The sequence below is a fragment of the Zerene cesonia genome, chromosome 17 (assembly GCF_012273895.1).
Source record: "Zerene cesonia ecotype Mississippi chromosome 17, Zerene_cesonia_1.1, whole genome shotgun sequence".
NCBI lineage: Eukaryota > Metazoa > Arthropoda > Insecta > Lepidoptera > Pieridae > Zerene > Zerene cesonia.
In genome coordinates this window covers 8,774,593-8,796,947 of record NC_052118.1, presented here as the reverse complement: position 1 = coordinate 8,796,947, position 22,355 = coordinate 8,774,593, and the positions used below count along the sequence as shown (strand labels likewise).

At 32.7% G+C, this 22,355-nt stretch overlaps 1 protein-coding gene across 1 annotated transcript in view; it reads left to right on the top strand.

The window, feature by feature from the left end:
• The first annotated feature begins 5,444 nt into the window (after nucleotides 1-5,444).
• The window catches only part of LOC119833694 (SH3 and multiple ankyrin repeat domains protein 3), a 159,081-nt gene continuing 142,170 nt past the window's right edge, over nucleotides 5,445-22,355 (top strand). The window contains exon 1 of the mRNA XM_038357837.1: nucleotides 5,445-5,588. The gene's annotated coding sequence lies outside the window, so the exon portion shown is untranslated. The remainder of the gene's footprint in view (nucleotides 5,589-22,355) is intronic.

Genomic DNA, 22,355 nt, shown 5'->3' with positions numbered 1-22,355 from the left:
CTGATTAACTAGTCTTGAAAATTTTGGAAGAAATGAAAATGTGATATCTAAAAGGGACAGGAAACTCAAAATTATTTATTATCAATACATAATGTAATAAAACTAACCAAACCATTGCTATATCAAATATTTGAAAAAAGAAGATAAGTTGTTTCGCAATATGGATGATTTATACACTTCAAAACAATGGTTTTGTCTGTTTGTAAATGCGTTAATCATGAAAAGACCATGGCTGCCCATTTTAATACAATTTTGTATAGTTATACACAAATATTAGGTTCAAATTATAAGCTATATATTATGTTTTTAGAAAAAAATAGCGGTGGCTATCCATACATGTACACGAGGGTAAAAAAAATCCGCAAATATTAATGTGTAATTATATAATTGTAGTCTTAAAATGATTTTTGGTTGGTCGGTGATCGGTTTCGGAATAACTTTTCATCTATTCTTATTCCGATCAACCCTGGGTGAATAGATAGTAAAGTAATGATATTGAATAAGCTGCAAGTATGTTCAAGGCCGAAGATGCATGTAACACGACGCCTGCGCATTCCCTCGTGCTATCAGCAAAGTTACGACACATGATACCGCGTGTGTCCCCTTTTAATATTTGAACAAAAATAAATACTAGTTTTGTTTCATATGCTTGAACCTATATATAAATACCCTGACTATAGGACAAGTTAAAGTTATTAATATGTTTATTAGTTTTTAATGAGAAAAAACAAGCGAATCCTTTAATTAGTAAAATGATATCTTTGTATCAACTGAATATTACCAATTTGGGTCGAATTAGGTTGCCTAATAAGTGAGGTTGTATTGAGGTTTGATTGCTAAATATAAGAATCTGATTGGCATGATGCACAAAATTAGAAATCTATATCGAATCTCAATGGAATATAGATGCAAGCTACATTTAATTAAAATGTAACCAATAAAAATATAATTATATGCTCCCCGACTCGAGAGACATCACGAGAAAAGTTGTTAGGGAAAAGGGCTAAACTACAATTAATTTCCATAAAATTATATATTTTAGGTATCTATTAAATTTCTAATGTAAAACAGCTTTCGAAAATATTACCTGACTGAACCAAAAGAGGTAACAATTATTATGTGTAAGAAACACAGCGTACGTAGTACACAGCTTGATGAATAAAGATAACGATAGACGATGTATTTATATTTGGGAAGCAACAATTTATATAAACAATACAAAAATAACATATATAAACTAACTAAGTTTCCATTGAAATTTTCAGTAAACTTATTTGTGACAGTGACACCGGTTCCACCAGAAAAGTAGGTACGACAATGGTATACGAGTAGCTTTAAATTGACTTTGAAACAAATGTAGGCCGCTTCGATTCACAATATTGCAAGCATGAATGAATGGGCCAGGGAATAAACAGAAAAATTTATGACAACATATAGAAGATACCTTAATCACGACCACTCTGCCAAGAGTGTACGACTAAGAAGATTATAAAATGTTCATGGGCTAATTAAGTTAACATTAAGAACAAAAAACGTCCACATTATATTCGATAAGTTTTTATGTATAATACCTTAACTGTACATGAAACGCGATTGAATAATTTAGAAAGGTAATTAAATAATAAACTATTTTAATGACCTTAAGAAGGAAACATTGCCTATTATAGGTATCTTTCTCTATAATATCAATGGTTAAATCTTGTATTTTATTATTAGAAATGTAACAAATTATGTGAAGCAATAAATAAAAATATGTAGGCATATTATGAGGAAGTTTCCTATTACGGCTACATTGTTTTGTTATTAAAATGCGATTACGATAAAGTTAAGTTGAATGCAGTTGTAATTTCACGGCGGGAACGCTTGCTTTTTCGATTCACAAGGCAATATGACACCGACAGGAGTCGCCAACACTTAATTAGTGTAATTGAACATTAATTATTTGTTTCCATTGATTTCCATCCATCCATGCTATATAAACACAGTTTCGTGACTTCGAAACTTTCATAAATGTTGGTTTGAGTTTCTTCTTTCTGTATTTTTACACAAAAAGCATGTATTTTTCAATATATTCACTCTTTTATTTAATTTTACCGTTAAGCAGTAAAGAATCAACAATCTAATGCAATTCAAGCAGCATTGACACTACGAATGAAACATAAATTACCTACTTATTAAGGTAAGGAGAAAATACTGTTTAAATAGTTGTCCTAGGTACCCGTTTTTATGCAGAGCAAGCAAAACAGAAGGTATCCCATCACAGGAGGTGGGTGTTAAGTAACCACCGCCGCCCGTAAACCCTTGTAATATTAGAGGTGTTACAGGTGCTTTGCCGGCTTTTAAGTGACATATCCGGTACTATTACTTTTCTTGAAGGCTCCTATTTGAACGACTTACCTTATACGGAAAACCGTACACGGAGAAAAGTAAAAGTGTTAGGTTTCTTTCCGTTCTCTTCTTTCTTTCGTTCAGACTTTTGTTAAAGAAAATAATTATTTATACAAACTAAACTTAACACAAAAACCCAAAATGTCGACCACGCAACGCGGATTAAAACTCGGACGAGTTCTATGAAAAATAATACCTTTTACAAATATACGTCCCAAGAGTCATCAAGTTGGAAATTATGTTCGCATCTGATGCGAGCTCCAGTGGTCCGATCAACTTGAGGATCTTGAAGCGCGTCTACATTTCCAATGAGACTCGACGAACACTCTTAAATTATATTTGTGGAATTCGAAAAATATCGCAGCACTTTCGGAGCGTGCTAGAAAATTCTTTAGATCTCTCTCTAGGTACTTAAATTTTTATAATTAGCATGACTTGTTCAGTGCTCTTATAACAAATAATTATTGATTCTTTTACTGTATATCATACATTTGAGATTTAAAGTACTTCAATTCGCTATTGAGGTTTTAACCACGAAGCAAGAAGAGGGGATTTATAAGTTTGATATGTTTATTTGTGTTACCCCCGGCTGCATTTTGTGTGATCGGGCAAACATTTGGTTTGTGAGAGACCTTCTGATACTTTATAAAAAATATTTTATAACATTCTTTTTGCATCGCAGAAAATAAAATACAAGCAGACAGAACGTAAAGTTATAATAATGTTTTTTTTTCAGCGCTTTACAGTAGTCCTAAGCAGCTTTAAACTTTTCTGTAGTTTAACTTTTCTATAGTTTAAAAGCGGCGTGAAATAATGGAATGCTACTCTTTCTCTTCGTTCGGAGTGTGGGGGGGGAGGGGGCTAAGTTACATTCCCCGAAGTAGTGCATGTCAATGGGAGATGGTGATCGCTTACCATCAGGCGAACCACAAGCTCAGCTGCCCGCTTATTGCATATAAGAAATAGTTAAAAGGAAACGGGCCTCCGGTGTTTTCCTGAGCTGTTATTTATAACTGAACAATATATAAATAAAATAGTACATAATGTTCGATTAAACACAACTTTTCAGTTGTTTCAAATAAATGTTTGCACATTTCACTATTTTCTCTTAAAAGTAATGAAATAAATACTTATTTAAAAATATAACTCAATCGCATTGCGGAGCCCTGCCTGCGCCGCTAGGTGCGGAGTCAGCAATTTGCAGGAACGCGGGCGCGGCTCCCGGCGGCACACTCCTGCGCAGCTCCCCAGGGTGGACACCCGTCATGTGAGTTGTATATACTTCATTGTTTTTGGATTATTATATAAGTAATAAATATCTGTTAGTCGTAATTTTTGCTAGACGTACAGTTTAAAGTATAAAATTTAGAATAAGTCGATATAAATTTAAATTAAACTCATATTAGTGGCGTTAAAGTTGTATGTTATTAAATTATGCTGTTAGGTTAAAGCAACGAGCATTAAATTATATGTTCATAACTGAATCGAAAGATTAATCAAAATAACGATAAATATTCACTATAGCTGCAGTACTTCATTTTTTTTTTGTACCAATTAAAACTAAACTGTTCTTGTTTTGCATTATCCTAACTAAGATTTAAATCAGTCATTACGGTAAAAATATTGGTCATTGATTTTAATGTATAATTTAAATTCAGGTGCGGGTTTATTTCAAAAGGAACATTGGGTCTGGTGCGTGTATAATATTTAAATAGAAGAGAAGAAGAAAAGGAGAGAAACAAGCGAGGAGAGGAAAGGAAGAAAGTTCAGGGTTGAAACAGCCATTACCTCACAATCACGTGGTCTTCATGCTACAACGTGTGATGTGACGTAGTGGAAGTTTCGATTCGAACCTACGACCTTCAAATACAAATCTACAAATGTGAAATACTGAACCATGTATTAAAATAATTTTATATGTAAAGGGTAAGCGTATGCTTAGTCTGAAAATTTTAATCTCTGTTTTTTCGTGATTATTTTATCCATTAAGTCATAAATGAGATCCCTTTCCTGAATTTGTATAAATGTATAATCATAAAAAAAATGCAGTTTTCTGGTTCAAATAACTATATCTATTGCTTTTTAATAAATAGGCCGTGTTGTGCGTTCGTGTTATTAGAAATATCTTTATTTATCCTAACAGTTATTTTTGTACTTTAATATTTTTATTTTCAAATTTTTGTCTCATGCGATGAAAGATTATTCCAGGTTTTGATTATATACCTATATCATGATCCTCACTAACCTTATTAGTTTTGCAATAAGTATTACATAAACGTTGTATAAACATTGAAACTTTATTGTTTTGTATATTTCTTCTTATAGAAAATGTATGTTTGTATCATTTGATATTTCGTTATCAATAAACTTATTTTTGAATGTAGTTTTATTTACATACATGTTATAGTAGTAATCGCTGTCACCCACATGCAAAGCTTACGTGACCACTCGATGGTGTTAAATTTCAATATTAAGCAATCTTTAGGTAGCCTACCGGATATTTAGACCCAAAGGCTTGATAATAACAGTCTTGAGCCACTTTGTAAATTATTGTATTATATAATTAAAATTTAGTTTAACTGCAATGTTGTTTAATCTTTAAATTAAATTTACTATTTGTTTCAAATGTACAAACATTTTGAATATTAAACTTAATAAGCAGATACTGGTAACGCCAATATTATTAAAATAGTGAATAAAAATTAAATATTTATTATTTTGTGGTGTAATCCAACTACCCTCCTTACACGCGAGCACAACCAATCACCGCACGCTTTTGAAGCAACCGCAACGTCCCTATTGGACGTAGTGACGCATATACAGTCATACAGTCTGCATCGATCTTGCGTGACGATCGGATCTCAATAACCGCCGGAGTGCCTTCACGTGGCCTCTAGACATTTCGTGTATAATTCGCATACCGCCGGAGAGCCTTTATGAGGCTTTCTTGTCACCGCATCAATCGAAGAGATCTTTCATAAAGATCGTAACCCGCAACCGCCGGAGAACCTCCATGAGGTTCTCTAGATATCTCAGGCATTGTGCTAGTGTAACCGCTTTGCCATTTGGTCGCGCTGAACCGCCGCGTGAGTGTGTGTGGAGTGAAGGACTGGATCTGGTCTGCCTGGCCCGAGCTGGAGGACCCTTGACCGCGTGGTGCTGTGCCGCGTGCTTGCTTGGACGCTACTCCCTCAGACGAGGTATGTGCCGTGTGTTCCCGTCTTTCCCTTTTTCGCTACACCACGTAGATTGAGTTTTACAGTCTGCTTAATATCGAAATTAATATATATTGGCGCGACCAGATACTGTAAACAAAGCAATATTTGTAAAATCAATAGCTGATACAAATATTTTTAACCAAAAAAAGTTTTTGTTAGGTACTTTGGACAGAGAGAACCGATTTTAACTGTTGGTGATTGAGCTGGTACGTGTGCTCCCGGTCTGGTTCTGACAATTTGAAGGCGATTTAGTGTTTTGTATAATACTTTTATTCCATGTTTGTCATTTATCAAATTTATATATTCAATATTATAACTTAAACCAGAAAATATGTAGTTCTATAGAAAAGTTACTATAATCGATATAATCAAATGCTAATTTAGATTTCTTACCATACTAGCTTACCATACTTGTAAGAGAGAAAAATATATTAAACACAGCCATAAACTTTCAGGCAATTGAAACAAATGAAAAGACGCAATTCCCTCGGCTCTATCTAACAAGTTATAACTAAGGAGACATTGGCTGCAATTTCTCTCAAGCGTCGAAGTGTTAGTTTCACGACTTACATCGACAACTTGCTGATATTAGCCGATAACAAAGTTATATTCGCAGTCACTTGTGGTGATACCAGCTGAGCTCCCTTACTTCAATTACAGTTCATTGAGAGAGATTTTAACACGTGGTGAGATATTATAACGATAAAAGAGGTTGATTGTTTATAAAAGTAAAAGTTTAGAGGAATAAAAGTTTTGAAATCGATGAATTATTTCTATTATGTTATTGCGAAAGATATTCCAAAAATTCACCCTGTTGGATTGGCACATGATTAAGCTTGGACGAATTCTAGTATTAATTGGAAATGGAAATTATTTAATCGAGACGATCTTTTTTTTTTGACCCTTGATCAAGGTATCTGTGTATTTGATTTAATTCAATCCTTTTAATATAGGTCTAATTTGAGTCTAAAGGAATCCGTAATATACAAACATGTTATTAAACATACAAACATACAGGTGAAGTTAAATACGTGTCAAAATAATCAAATTTTTTCTAATATATAAAATAAATTGTATTGTATATTTACAAAATAAATCTAATTCCACAAGCTGTGTGCACCAAAAGACCTTATTTATTCCCTATCAATATCGAAAATAGTCCCACTTAAGTGAGTTAGAGCTTGTCACTAATTAGTGGATAGTAATCGAATTGAAATGTTCCAACACCACGCTGAGAATAAATTATTTAGTTCAACAATGTGGATTAATTATTCATTTCAGTACTGACTGCGACATTACGGCCAAGATCATAGGATAGCGGAGTAAATATTCGTTTTATTTCTTAGAAAGATTCCGATCAATTTCAAAAGTTTAATACAGTATTTAGTTCGTTCGTTTTCGTAAGCCAATAGTCTTCATCAATAAATTGGCTATCTAACACTGAAATAATTATTCAAATCGGAACAGATGTTCCTGAGACTAGTGCGTTCAAACAAACAAACTCTTCAGCTTTATAATATTAGTATAGATTAAAGCGTTAAATAACGTTATCATGCGCTGTGTTCATGGCTCGGTTATTGAAGTAAAATTTCATAATGAAACCAAGATTAATATCTACAGATTTAATCCAATACATAAAACACTTTATGAATTATTCGTTAGGTTATTGTGAGCTTTAGTTTTGTATTGTGTTATAGCTTAATTGATGTCAATGATAACAATAATTTTTTTTTTTTTTCATTCTAACTTTTCTTAAGAGGGGTTTTATTATTTACTAATAAATATCATTTTGTATTTAACAAATTGTTATTTCGACGTAACGAAAAATATTTTTTACAAAATGTTATATGTAACCTTAATTTTTTTACCAAATGAATTGTTGTAATAATTAACTTATTTACTTACTTCATATCCTTAGAACCCTAGCTGAAGCAAAGGGCGTCGACAGTACTCCGCCATGTATCCCAATCTCACAATAACCTTAAATAATAATTAATAAGCCTAAACAAAAGTCACATACCTGTCTGTCCATCCTTTAATTACAGTTCGCTTAATTCACCGCAAGCGAAATCAATTTATTAAGAACCCTGTAAAATATTTAACCAAACATTGAATGCATAATACAGTATAGTATGCATTTATAAAATAATGGACCAATTAATCACACACTCACACGCAAACACACACACACATAATTGACACTTTCGAAACGCGCAGTGCTATAAATTTTGTCTCATCTTTCCCTCTTATATCATTTATTTAGATTTTAACGCTATTGTAACCAGCCTCATTGTAATATATACGCTATATTATGTTGATGAAGTCTATTAACTAATATAATGCCCCTGGGACTACTCGCGATTCTTAATGCGCTACGGTTTATGACATAAGCACTAGCGTCCTATAGCGAGACATTGTTTTGCGAACTATCAGCACATATTTAGCATTATTCATTTTGTATATGTTTGTTGTATTTAAGCCAAAATATATCGCCGTCCGAAATTTCACCTTAATCTGTGCAGCAAATGAGCAAGATTCCAGTTTTCCAAGTTGCTGAAAGCTCACGACTTCCCTGATACAAAAATTAAATTTTTATTTTCAATTTAAGAAGCATAGAGTTTTTTAAATATTCAACTTTGATCAACTAAGATCATGCTCACAAAATAAATAGATATATCGCTAATGAGTTTGAGTTAAAAAAACTATTTGGTATTTATTATTCGCTGTTCTCTCGACAGCAAACACTAAGCAACCTCGCTCTAACTGGCGTACTGATAGTAAAATGTTGATTGGCTTGGCATATCGGCGTTTTGATACAAATCTCACTGTCTTGTTGTACATTCCACTGTATACTGCCTCGTTTATATCTCACCGCGGATATCGGGCTAGTAAGAACTTGTGTAAAATTAAGAGGAAGTTTATTTCTTAAACAATGGTTTTATGATTATTTGATATATATTGCAATGACGGCATGTTTGTTTTATGTGTGTGGGATATAAAACAGAATTACATAAAAATCAGTCCAGCCGTTTCGGAGGAGTTTGGTAACAAACATCGCGACACGACAATTTCATATAATAGAAGAACAGAATATAAATAAAAACAAATTTATTTCATGTTTTTAATTATTTTTTTATACACGATGATAGATTATACATAATACTATATTTATTGACCGACAGCAAAAGCAATACAATAATTTAAAATTTTAAACTAGTTTCGTTGGCGTGAAATCAGAATAACATAAAAGTAATAAGTAAGTTAAAGAAAAACTAAGAATATTACTATATATAATAACAAATAATATGCATAAATTTATGAAATTATTGTATTGCCATACTTGCTAAATGTAGAAATTTAGAATGAAATTGGTCCATTTAAAGTGACACAAAATCGAGTCTAAAAGAGTCGCTTACTTGAAAACCTATAAACATACAAACATACGGTGAAGCTAGTATAAGAGTGTTAAAAAATAGCTTATCCACATTTTCATACTTACAAGAAGGTATTAACTTCCAACCACATTGGTTCAGCAGTAAATCAAAAACTATTAAGATTTCTACGACCGGACCGAAATATGACATGCCTGTGACAAATTATTTGCTTTATGAAATCACGCCGCCAGTGTTTATTGCCGCAAATAGTGGGACGCCATAAAAGATCGATAAACTTCACTGGGCAGCCGTTCCTCGTGTTCCTGCTGAGACATAATACGCGCCGGTCAAAATGATTCCGTGCTTACGACCCCCATAAAGTGTTTGATGTAAGCGGTGGCGTCACGACGCCTCTGCCGTTGCTAGGCAACGCTGCAGCCAATCGATACCCCCCGCGCCTCAGGGTGCGGAGGTTAGGGCTGCCAGTTCGCAAATTTAAGATATAATTGTCAAAAAATAGTCGTTTCACCTTTACGTAGCACTGAGACAACACATGAATTCAGTATATTATCACAGTGAAACAGTAATAGTAAACAGTATTACGTAGTAAGTATTTCAAGGTTTAATTTGAAACCCTCCGTACTTTTACACTAAATGTTTCTCTTCAAACGTTACGTCACTAAAATAAATCTAGTTTGGGTTAAATGTTTCGGTATAATGTAATTTAAAATAAATTTAACCATTGCTTCACCACATATTCGTTTTGTCATTATTTCAAAATCAATTTGGATAAATATTCTGTCAGCACAACCCTACAAAACGATGAATAGGACAGGGGCTAAAATTGATAATTTGTCACCTTGCCATTGCTACAGCCGGATTTTCCTGTCCCTGGTGAGGGTTGCATATCGCCAACCAGGGTAATGTTACAAGTGTCGCGGAATCATTTCATTTTGAAGATAATTTCTGTATGCTGAATGTGCATTTTAGATAGTTTCGAATTTTAGGTAGTTGTCAAAACAGCACATAGATTTGGGCTTTTCTTGATTGATTTCTTCTAAACACTTAGTTACTTACTGTAAAATTCAAATTTAAAAAAATAATATATCAAACCGTTTTCAAATTATCAGGACTAGACCAAATTTTAAACTAATGCACCAGTTTCAAAAAAAGCATTATCAAAATCGGTTCACCTAGTTAGTTCTTAATTAACAAACCAAAAACCTACAGTCGAAATATTTCCTTTATCAGTCGGTTGATAAATCATATGATCTTATATGATTAAGTGAGTTATATTGATTAAAATTAGCTAGTTATGGTGGACTGAGAGGTTTTTCTAATAACTCTTAGAGAAATTTAAGGATAACAATTATATAGCTGCTCATTTATATTACAAATATACCCGCCTTATAACTATTTACCTCAGTTAAAAAACAAATAACTACAGCGAAGTCTGAAAAGTTTAGCTCGGCTAAAACCGCACAAGTGAGGCGGTGCATGTGAAGACGCTTAACCAACTTTAAACATGCTTCTAATATTTAAAATCCGAAAGTTAGTTTGGAAATATGTGAAGGTGAGACTGATATAAGTTGTTCTTTAAAAATTGTTGAAGGGATTTTGTTTAGATATTGAATATAGATAGATTAGTTAAGTGTTGACCCAGTCATATTCATATCTCAAAAGGAATATTTACTATATCTTATGCACTTTTTTCTCACGCTCTGTTCAGGAGTGGTCGTAGTCTAAATATTATATAAGCCATGCTTAAAAGAATCTTTCATTTCGGACAATATCTAAAAATATTTGATTTTATAAGGTGACCCCACCCTGTCTTTGCCATTGAACAGGGATCACGTACTAAAGATGAATAATTTTTTGAAATCGTTAGAGTAATTCCTGATATTATCACGATTATACAAACTCTTCAGCTTAATGTAATTAGTACAGAAGCCGTAAGAGTCACGTGCATAAAAATTTACAGCGCTTATTCCATTATCAATAGATTTTCCGAACTCAATGTTCGGCCCATCCTCCCATTTTACGGTTCCCGTCGGATCCAATTCTTGTAGAAGCAATATTATTTTATTGGAAGCAGCGACCTGTGTATGAGTGCTTTTTATTACTGATCGCCCTCTGGCCGTATTAAAATATTTGAATTAAATGAATTTTCTGAACATTTTCTGTTAGCAAATTGATTTATTTTACGGTAATGTATTAAATATCTTCTCGTACCATCCATCAAGCAATATTTGTTCCCCCTGCAGGCTTCCTTTGAGAGTTGAAAAGGGCAGACGTAAACGCAAATCTCGTTCTTTCGTCTCTTTCACTTACTCGTTGCTCTAAACTACCGACATTTAATAGTGTAAAACATTTCCTCAAGTAATTAGCAAAATGGGCAAATAGGTTCGTAAACTTTGAAGAAATACCAAAAATATTAAAAAAGATACTGGTTCGTTCTGACAGTTATATAAAAAATAAGAACCCATTGTATTTCCTTTTTTTACATAGCAGGAAATGAAAATAGTATCCATCATTCGGCCGCAAAATTATTTTTCCTCAGGCGCCGTGTATTGAACCCCTCACTGCGCGCTATACCAAATAGAACTCTCAACGTAAAATGTTATTTTACTTTTGACAGTTTATACGAACTACTGTTGAAATTATGAAAATTGAACGTAAGACTGGACATCATTTAAAGGTCGTGGTGTGGTTTGATTAAGTTAAGCATCATATTACCCACCAACCATACCATGAAGAGACAAATAAATTGTAATTGTGTGTTATTGTTTGTAATAAGAATTGTTTTTATTCCAACCAATACAACGTGCACAGTTTTATCATAGAATATATAATAGTACTAAAGTAGTTTTATGTCTATTTTATCCGATCTATGCAAACCAATTATCATTCCCTTACAATATTATTGTCGTTCCACTGTTTCGATCAGTGCTGATACAATGTACCTTCTTATCATAGAGAATAGGGTTTGTATGTTATGTTAATAGTTTGCAATTAGTCTGGGAATTTGAAGATAATGGTAGCGATAAGTAGCCGAGATATAGCGGCCCATAAATTTGTAGTCGTACGCTTGTAATGGTCAAATATTTTCCTTTTATTACGGCTCGTTGGCGCAATTGGTTCAGATTTCTGCCGCGAAGGTTGTGAGCTGAATTTCTGGAAATAAAGTATTTAATAATTACATCATTGGTGAGATTTTTATATACAACCGACTTCAAAATTGCTTATCATTTTGTTTATTTTGTGTTTCTTACTTCATAGCTTTTCACTGGGTTTACCAATTTTTATTATTTCTATTTAAGAGATGGAACCTCCTATTTTTATATTGTCTGGTTCAAACAATTTGCAGGCTGTTTAGTATTTTCTTATAAATAATTATTATAGCTGTGTAATAGTCCAATTTCTAATTTTCAATTCCCTTTAGCTATTAATGAAAAATATTGGTGGCACCCTAAAAAGGATTTAATAATAATACTTGAACATTTATAATCGAGATTTGTTTTTTGATATGCCTAGTGTATCACATATTAAGACCTTCAAAAACACCCTCCAAGCATCCGCTCCGATATCATTAGGTTAAAAGGAAATAGTCTCCAGACAGGGTGGAGTTTCAGCCCGTGATAGACTTTCAGCTTCATTCGAGGGTAATTTCCGCAGCAGTCAGTCGGGAAGTACAATTGGGGAAATTATTCCCATTTCCAGACCCGCGCCCGCGTTTGACTTACCGCTGTTATTCACAAGCGGATGTGTGTGCCCCGTGTTTGGTCGAGTTTGATCCAAAACGTATCAGAAATTGCAGGATTGCTTTAAACAGTCTACCGTGCTCTGCCAATGTTATACATACTATGGAACTGTTTCAATAAAGAATTTTCTCGTGTTTGATTTTACGCGAGTATTGTAGATTTAGAAATTAAAGACTTTAACGTCAGGGAGACAGTCTCCCCGTGACCACGCTCGCTGTAAAGTGTTCAAAACGTCGGGTTAATAGTATAGTGAATAAATCGCGTTTAATATCCGTTAAAAAGTCTGTTTCAATATAGTTTTAGTTTAAATATAGAATTATTTGGAAGCAAGATTCGTTAATTATAAAATGGGAAAGTTCTGTGAAAATTAATCTAGGTTCTATTTTCGTGTACGGCAAAGAATGAAGCTGGTATTTTTGAGTTTTTTTATTTATTTATAAATGGATAGCTAATTATATCCGCCGTTTCACCTAAAAGTGTCAACGCGTCCTAAGTGGGAGCATTTTTACCTAGAAAATGCCGGTTCACTTTTGCTTTAAATTTAACAAGATTGTAAGAACTGTGTATTTATAGATAAAAATAAAGTTTTTAATTCACAGCGTCAAGTTTGTATTAAAATACATGAGGGATAAGTAAACATCGTCAAAGTTTAGGATAGATTTTAGATAAAATTAGCTTGTATTACACCAAATTGTAAGCGGTTCACACGTTATTTTGTATGTGTCTCGATTGTTATCTAGTAATGATAAAAACATATACGAATTTATTCGACTAATATCGTGTTTATCATCTGCCTCCCTGATGTGGATCTATGTATACAATTGACACTTACTAAGACTCCTGTAATATCTTTGCACTCACAGCTCGAGACTAACCTAGCTTAGATTCAACGATTTGTGTACTAAACAGACTGTCTTTACGGAAATGTGACAATTGTTTTATGCAAATTGGACAAGCCCTGCTCTAATAAATTGCCTTAGATAAGTTCAAGGCCCAGAAATTGTTGGTTGCTAACGTTTAAATGAAATTTGTGTGGTTTAGGTAGCAGTGCTATTTGGTGGGAACTAAATTATTATAATTTAGCTTGTGTAGGAATAAAAAGTAGTACAACTCTCTATTACACTACTATTTAAATAAATAGAATAAATTCTTAGACGTATTCACGATTTTGTAATGTAATGCCTTTGTACCTGGAATTTTCACACTACGGCATCTGGTTCTAAAATGAGAAAATTGTGTTTTGGGATTTAATCAGAAAAATATTATTATTTATATTCATTTCATTAACAAACAATAACACACATATTATTAATTAGTAATTGCAAAAGATTAAATTATTTTTCCGATAGTAAGTTTCGAACCTACACCCACTGTCGCTAGATGGGTGTGGTCAATATCACTTAACTAACTGCTTCGTTTATATTAATGATCCAAAATATAACAGAAGCCATCGTGAAATGTTTGAACAATGTTTTTGGTTTATATAATAGCAATCAATTAAATGGAATAGATTCAGATCAGTTCCTTAGTTCGTGTTAAATTAGAGACAGTACTGTAATTGTGGAATAAATTCAAAGCAGATTTCAGCATTCTCTCGGGATATTGTAGCAGGTGATTCTTTAACAATTTTTAGATTTGCGAGTTGGAAATCATTCCCGTGATTTATTTGTTAAAAACTTTCGTTTTTCACATATTTCACACATTTTTTAAATTTCTTTTCATTATTGAAATCAATTTAGATCATTTGAAATTGTTGCTAATGTTTGTAGGCATGTTCAACATTTTTTATAAGTAAGAATGATTATGATTCGATGAATTTCTCTTAAGCTGTTCTTCATAATAAATAAGAACATAGTTCATACGGTTATTAAATAACTATCAATTATTTTTTTAGTTATTTAATAACGGTATAGTTATTTACTATGTTAATTAGAAATGAAATGTCTAGGCTAATAGTTTTTGTAGAAACATAAAACGCATTCGGAAAATATTTCAAAATGCAGATAAACTTTTAAATAAACAATTTTCTTCTGTTGATTCGCTGAAACAGAAAATACAATTTAAAATACAATTCATAGCGGTGCACTATTCTAGTAAATTTTGTTTTTATTGAATGAAGATAAATTGAGAAAAATGTCAAAGTATGTGCAAAGTATCCCTTGAATTGGTTATTAATGTACGTAATATGGCTACATAGTAAGTATAAAGTAAAATTAGTTTCCGCGTCTGTTCGTATGTATGTATATTTAGATCTTTAAAACAACACAACGATTTTGAAGGTTTTTTTTAAATAGATAGAATGATTCAAGAGTAAGGTTTAAATTTGTTTTACAAAAATTGTCTAATGGTAAATCATCATTTTCGTAACCAAGTAAAAGAGCCATTACAAATATAAATTATATCCATTATTCGATAGAAAGTCGTTAATTACATTCTCTTTTCAAACAGTTTGGTATCATTTACCAACATTCACTGGTAAAACCTAGCATGTATTAAATAGTTTATCTATCAATTCATTTCGGAAAATTCAATGATTTACTGGTAAAACTTAAGATTGACCAATTTATAGGTCTTTTTATACTATTTTCTTTTGTTATGTCATAGCGGGCAACTGAGCTGGTGGTTCGCCTTATGGTAAACGATCACCACCACCCATGGACATTCGCAGAGGCTCAGACCTCGGAGAATGCGCTTTTAAGGCATAAGGGATAAGGAAAGGATTGATGACTGGAAAGAAGGAATGGACTGGGAAGAGCTAACAGAAGGAAATAGGACTTCGGCTCCCCCACTCACCGTACGAAACACAATAGCAAGCTATTATTTCACGCCACTTTTCTGTGGGGGTGTGGTAGTTCCCCGGTGCGAATTCGTGCCGAAGCATTCTCGAGTCCCACAATAACTAGTAACACTAGTAACTAGTAACACTAGCGGTCCCCTCCGGCTTCGCCCGTGCTACAAATATATGGCTATGGCCTTCCTTAATAAATAGGCTATCTAACACTGAAAGAATTTTTCAAATCGGACCAAGTAATTCTTGAGATTAGTGCTTTCAAACAATCGAACAAACAAACTCTTCAGCTGTATAATATTAGTATAGATATAATATAAAAGCTGATTTAAATGTATGAAATTGTTGGATATGGCTCCGCTTGTATAAGTAAACTGTTAAAATCATAAAAAATTCAGAATATCTCATCCAGGCTACTTAATTCTTATTAAATCATTAATATACGTAGTTCACTTTACTTAATTTTATAAAAAATCTCATCTAAAATTCCTACATTTATTTAAACAAAGTAAATTGAGAATTATTATAACAAAGTTTCACAGAATAGCGACGGAAGCCGGCAGAGTGCATTGAGGGCAAGTGGTTTAAAGAAAAATCTTCTTAGAAAGTAATTCAGTTGGATCTGTTTTTATACATCGTTTCGTACTTGATGCGGATGGTTGTGGCACATTGTGGCATGCCACGTAACTTAAAACAAATACATAATAATACTAAATAAACATATACAAAAAAATAAACATATATTAGTGCCTGTAATTTTATTGCCTGTCAGAATGCGTCCTATTTACAATTTTACTTCAGACTAGATAGCCTATATAAAACAAACACCAGTCACAAACAGACTTTGGGGTTACATGCTAAAACTGTCATCCATTTGGAGGTCCCCTATAAAACTTAATAGAAGAAAAACTTTAAGTATTATTTTTACGATTTTAAATTTTACATAACTATTAATTCTCTTTTATTGCTATTCATGAATTAAATACATTTTGCAGATAATCTTCCTGTCAAATTATAAATGCGAATTTGTATATGTAATTTACGTACGCACCTATTCACTTCGCCATCCTCCATAAATATGAAACAGGGCCCTCAAAACAGAGTCCTGAGGCGCTATTTTGTGTAGTTTTCGGTTCAATGGAGACCCTTCTCGGGGTGGGAAATTACGAAGAACTGTATATGTATGTTTGAGAGGCTATTGTAATTTACCTCAACTCAGGTTAGAAAGATATAAGCTTTTATGTGAATAGCTATCGGACCTTTACTTTTCGTATCGACTTCGTCCTTTGAGATTAGTCGATACAAATTTATTGGTCTTTCATGTGCAATAAATGAACGATCGATCACTTGCGTAGTTAATTAATCGATCAGTTATATTAAGGAGTATTAGAATGACTCAATTAAAAGGACTTCGCATAATGTTTGAGCCTGTACCTGAACGATACAACCTTTTATTTTACTTGAATTAATCTAAGAAATTGTTAAAGGAAAATTCCAAATTACATAAAAAATAGGGCGATAATAATGCCGAAAAGCATTCATAGGAAGTGTTAGTAATATGGTAGATCATATGAATATTCTGAAGTATTATTTACATTATTACTCAACAGAGTAAATGATGAACGTAGGTATGTGAATGTGCTTTTAATATTACAAATATAGACTTGTTATATTCCTATTTTTAGTTGGTATATTAATCTACCCACGTTCAGTTTGAAAGCCTGTGAAGAAGGAAAGTTAATTTCAAAAGATGCGCTCAATAAAGATGAAAACCTGAACTAAATAATTTTTCTTTAATGTAGTGCTTCATGAAGTATGTAGTGATTGAAACTCATCTGCGGAGTTCTTTATAAATCTTCACTAATATCGTAAAACAAAGATTCCTGCTGATATTGTAAATACAAACGTAACTCTATCTCTTATCTACTTCACAAGTGTGCGTGGTTTAAGTAAACCACTGAACCGATTTCGATGAAATTATCGTACAAATATAGTTTGAGACCTGAGAAAGGACATGGGATTGCAATGGAACGGTAACGAGATTTTTAATGCGAAAAAATAATTTTTAATAATTGTGCAAGCGACAACCTTAAAGCTTTAAAGCGATCTCTTCCAGGCCACCATGTTAACAAAATATTTATAAACAGTACTTTTTCTTTAAGTGCTCTGTTGGTACTATCAGGCGATTTATACATTTAAATGAAGTTGGTAATCTTCTATCAAGTGAAGAATACTCTGTAACAATTTGTCAGGCACTAAAAACTTGAATATATATAATACTAGCTGACTCGACAAACGCTATTTTGCCTTACTCTTTGTTAAGAGTTATGAAAAATAGATTAAGGGGTATGAAAAATAGAATTTGGCCGATTCTCAGACCTACCCGATGTGAACACAAAATTTCATGAAAATTGGTCCATTCGTTTCGTAGGAGTACGGTAACTAACATTGTGATATAATAATTATAGAATATACATAGAGAAGATAAACCTTACATCTTACTTCCTCTACCATTTGTGCGTTTGCTTCATTTACTCTTCTCTTCTCTTCTTCTATTCGTTTTGAATAATTTTGTCATTTTAACATTGAACTGTGACTTGGCACCGATCTGGTTATTGGCTAATTGTTAGGATGATATTTCCCTAGTGTGAGCCTAAACCCTAAGACCTAATATGAATTGATGTAACATTTACATAAAATTTCGTGTGTGGTTAGATAAAATTTTTAGAAGAAAATGTACGTTTATGTACAAGAAAACACAATGACACAAGCGCTTACATTTACAACGCTTCCATTTCTTTTTACAATAGAAAAATGTACGACTCGGGCAGGTAGAATTCTTAAAGGGCGGTGATATAACACAGTCAAATAAAATTAAACAGTCATATAAAATTGTTAAGATTCATATTTATTAATTAATACAAAAAATTAAAAAAACACACATTCGACAAATAAAACTTAAAATTGATAATTATACTATTTCATCATTTAAATGAGAATTGAGAATACACTACAACGAATCACATGATCTTTGTAATTTTACAATATATGTTATACGATAGGGTGCTGCAACGAGAGAGATGGATACAAAAAGACCTTTACATAACTATAAGCAAGAATTCCACCAAAAAAATAGATGCCGAAAAGCACCCACTACCAAATAGATTGCTATGCTTCTTTAGTTATGGAAGCATATAGAAAGAGTAATACACGACATAGGCATATAAAAAGTGCGATTAGAAATAAGCTAAAATGTAATAACAAAATTTCTTCTATTTATTTCTTCTATATATACGTTTATCTCTGTTTATCTTATCGTTAAACCCAAGGTAGTGAATACAATTTAAATAACGACGTCTCTGGAATACGGAATATTGGACTTGTAGTGGAAATCAGCATAAATATCGACAAACGCGAGCGTTATTAGTTGGGAATGCTAGTATATTTTTATTTTTCTAAGAATATCATAACTACGTTTTTAACTTAAATAAGTGGAGTAAATGTTATAAATTATGACACAAATTGTATTACACCAGGTACATTAATACCACTGATTTAATGAAGCAAATAAACAATGCGGCAATTTTATTATCATAAAATTGACATGTGTTTATTATGGTTTAAAATACTTTATTTGATTTAAAAAGTTGTGATGAACGTAAGAAAAGAGGGAGTAAAATGTACAGTTAATTATCTTTTCCTGTACTCCGTATGGAACATATGAAATGAACCATAAAATGAGGTCTTCAAGAGAAGAGTGAACAGGTACCTTCTAGGGAAGCGTGCTCTATCTTAGACCACATCTCAGCTTACCATCAGGCGACACCGTGGTCAAGCGCTTCCCTATCATGAATAAAAAAAATCCCTACTTATAGATAATATGGGAATTTCATTTTTAAAAGTATTTTTACATAAAACCAAAACAATTGTTACTTGCTTTATATGAAAAAATAATAAACACTCGTTATAATTACTTGTATTTGCTTACTGCATAAAGCGAGCCTTTTTAAATATTTAGGTTACACTTTTTTGGATATGTGTATGAACATATATAAACAAAAGAAATGTAATAGAAATAGAGGTACAGGTACAGGAACAACAGGTGCTTTTATCTATTTTTCACGCGGGTTTTGAGCCCGCATCATTTGCCGAACCGTAGCAGCGGCTTACTTCTCCGCCACCCGTGATCAATAATTTCATATATGTATGTACCCTTACCAATCATAATAAAATCTCAAATAAAATTCTTTATTAGTTATAGAAGGAAGAAAGGCTTTGATTTCTATATTATAACTGAGGGAAAGTAAGGCAAATACTTCTTATTTCTTCACTACACGACGTTTTTCTACTAACTTTTCACCCGCGGCTTCACCCGCGTAGTAGTAAATGCAAAACCCGCAATGTTGTCGGTCTTTCCAGATTAAAACCTCAGAATCTTTTCTAAAACTAAACTAAATTAAATTTATACCAATTTTCATCCAAATTAGTTCAGTGGTTACAACGTGAAGAAATGATAGACAGATAGATAGACAGACAGAGAGACAAAATTCCTTTCACGTTTATAACATTAAGCAGTAGTAGCGATAATAGCTACTGGAAAATAAACAGAAATATTTCTCATTTCTTAATTACACGATATTCCATTTGCAAGTCTCTCGACACAAAGCTCATTAAATACAAGAACAATATAGATTGTAGTTAGGTTCGAGCTCTGTATCTAGAATACTAAAGCAAGTCCTACTGCCGATGAGCCGATATCTGAGCTGTGGAAGGCTCTCAATTATTCATGTGTTAGCACCTTACAGGCGCCGACATTTGATGACGTACACGATAAGGTCATAGATTAGACTATGCATAGACTAGTATAGTATTATGTTATCTGTGGTATAGATACTCATTTATTAACTTATGTTAAGTTAAATTATTTACGTAAATAACGTTAACTTACTTTGTTGTTTGAATTGAATTTTTAATAAAAAATAAGAAAAGAACTTACTACCATACGTAATAGGTATTGGAACAATTTTGATCCACATAAGTATAAAATTAATTTTCGTTTACATGCACTGCTATTTATATGTTATGTGTTTATGTGTCTATAAGATCTTTAAACTTAATCTATGGCCACAGAGAGTAGTGGCTCAAATCGAAAACATTTTCGTGCAATAAAATCGAATGGCTTACAAATCGAAACGCATTTTTAATTAGGAAAAACAACAAAGAAGCTAACTGTTGAACCTTTGAATAGGCATTATTTATCTTAGTTAAATTGACACCTTACCCATTACAATACGGTTGAATTTCCCACAACGTATATTGATAAACAGGTCGTTCATAATACCACTTAAAATAGAATCTGAAATAAATATATAAAAATACTTTATGCTCGTCAGTGCCCGTATAAACTTTATGTCTACAAAGATTTCAATTTTCGTTCAGATATAAACCCTAAAATGAATTTGAAAACGAAAAACACGTCATGACTAGGCGATATTGAACTAAAATTCAATTTATACACCTAAGTAGGTACAAAAGTTTGAAGCTACGATTTTCGAGAATTTTCCCTATTCATTGGTATTTTTAATAAGCGAGAAAACTTAAAATGAAATCGAATTTATCCGTCCTTTCGCCAGCTCAGCTAATAAGAGGTGATTTATATAAGGAACACTAGCTTTCCTGCCGCGACTTCGCATGCGCGATCATCGTTCCCCTTCGAAATATTCAGTGTATATTTCACGGCTTTTTAGTGGCTAAACTCTTTCTAGTTGTCCATTTACTACCAAGTCAGATTTTATCAGACGTGAAGACTTGTGCTTCGTGCTTTGCGTTCTTCCTTATCTTTACCTTACTCATTAAAAACTGGCAATGCATTTGCAGAAACCAAACCTGAATAACTGGCGGTGATGGTTGCTAACTATCAGGAAACCCACTAGATGTTACCCAAGACGCTTGCCCGCTGCCTAAAAATGTACTTTGAAACGTATATTTATAGATTACAAGGAATTTTTACTTATGCTGTATTGCCTCAAGGCAATGAAAGTTATGGCGGTCAAGGTTCACGCCTTTGTAAGAAATTCATCGATGGCTTGGCTTCAAGCCAATGTCACTGGTAAAATATGGGGTATAAATTTCAGGGGGGAACCCCATACTATACGGTCAATAAATCTCTTTGTCTTCGGGATTTGAAGATTAATTCAGTATTTAAGTTTATGAAAAATAAATGATTGTGACTGATATCGCATCGTATAAAAGTGCGTTATGTAAATAGAATTTAAATATTTCTTAAAACACCGGGGGTAAAAATAAATAATTTTGTTTATATGAACTATTTGGAATAAAAAGTTGAATAAAAAACTATATTGTTTGGAAATTGATTTATATCAATCTGTGGAGTAAATATTACCATTCCAATGCACTTCAAGTGAATAATGATTAAAATTAAACATACATAACATAGTTTTTTTTCCACTGCAGGGACACAGACCTCGCTGTCTGGTCTATCTGGTGGATTATGGAAGATGTCGCATGTGCTTATAATTTTCGGACATGTTGATTTCCTCACAGTATTCTTTACCGTTTCCAGAACTTGTGATATAGATAAAGTGCAGATAAATTGGAAAATAGATTTATTTCTTATACTCTCGTTTGGTCTGGAACCTCCAACTTTTCGATTGAAGTTTTAGGTCCACCACGGAACCACCACTGCTACTTTTAATTATATGTATTTCCAATCAGTTTAAATAAAAAAGTACATTTATTTTCTGTCTCTGTATTTAACAAAGCAAATGACCGACAGTAAAGAGCAGTTGTCATTAAGCCATTGTGA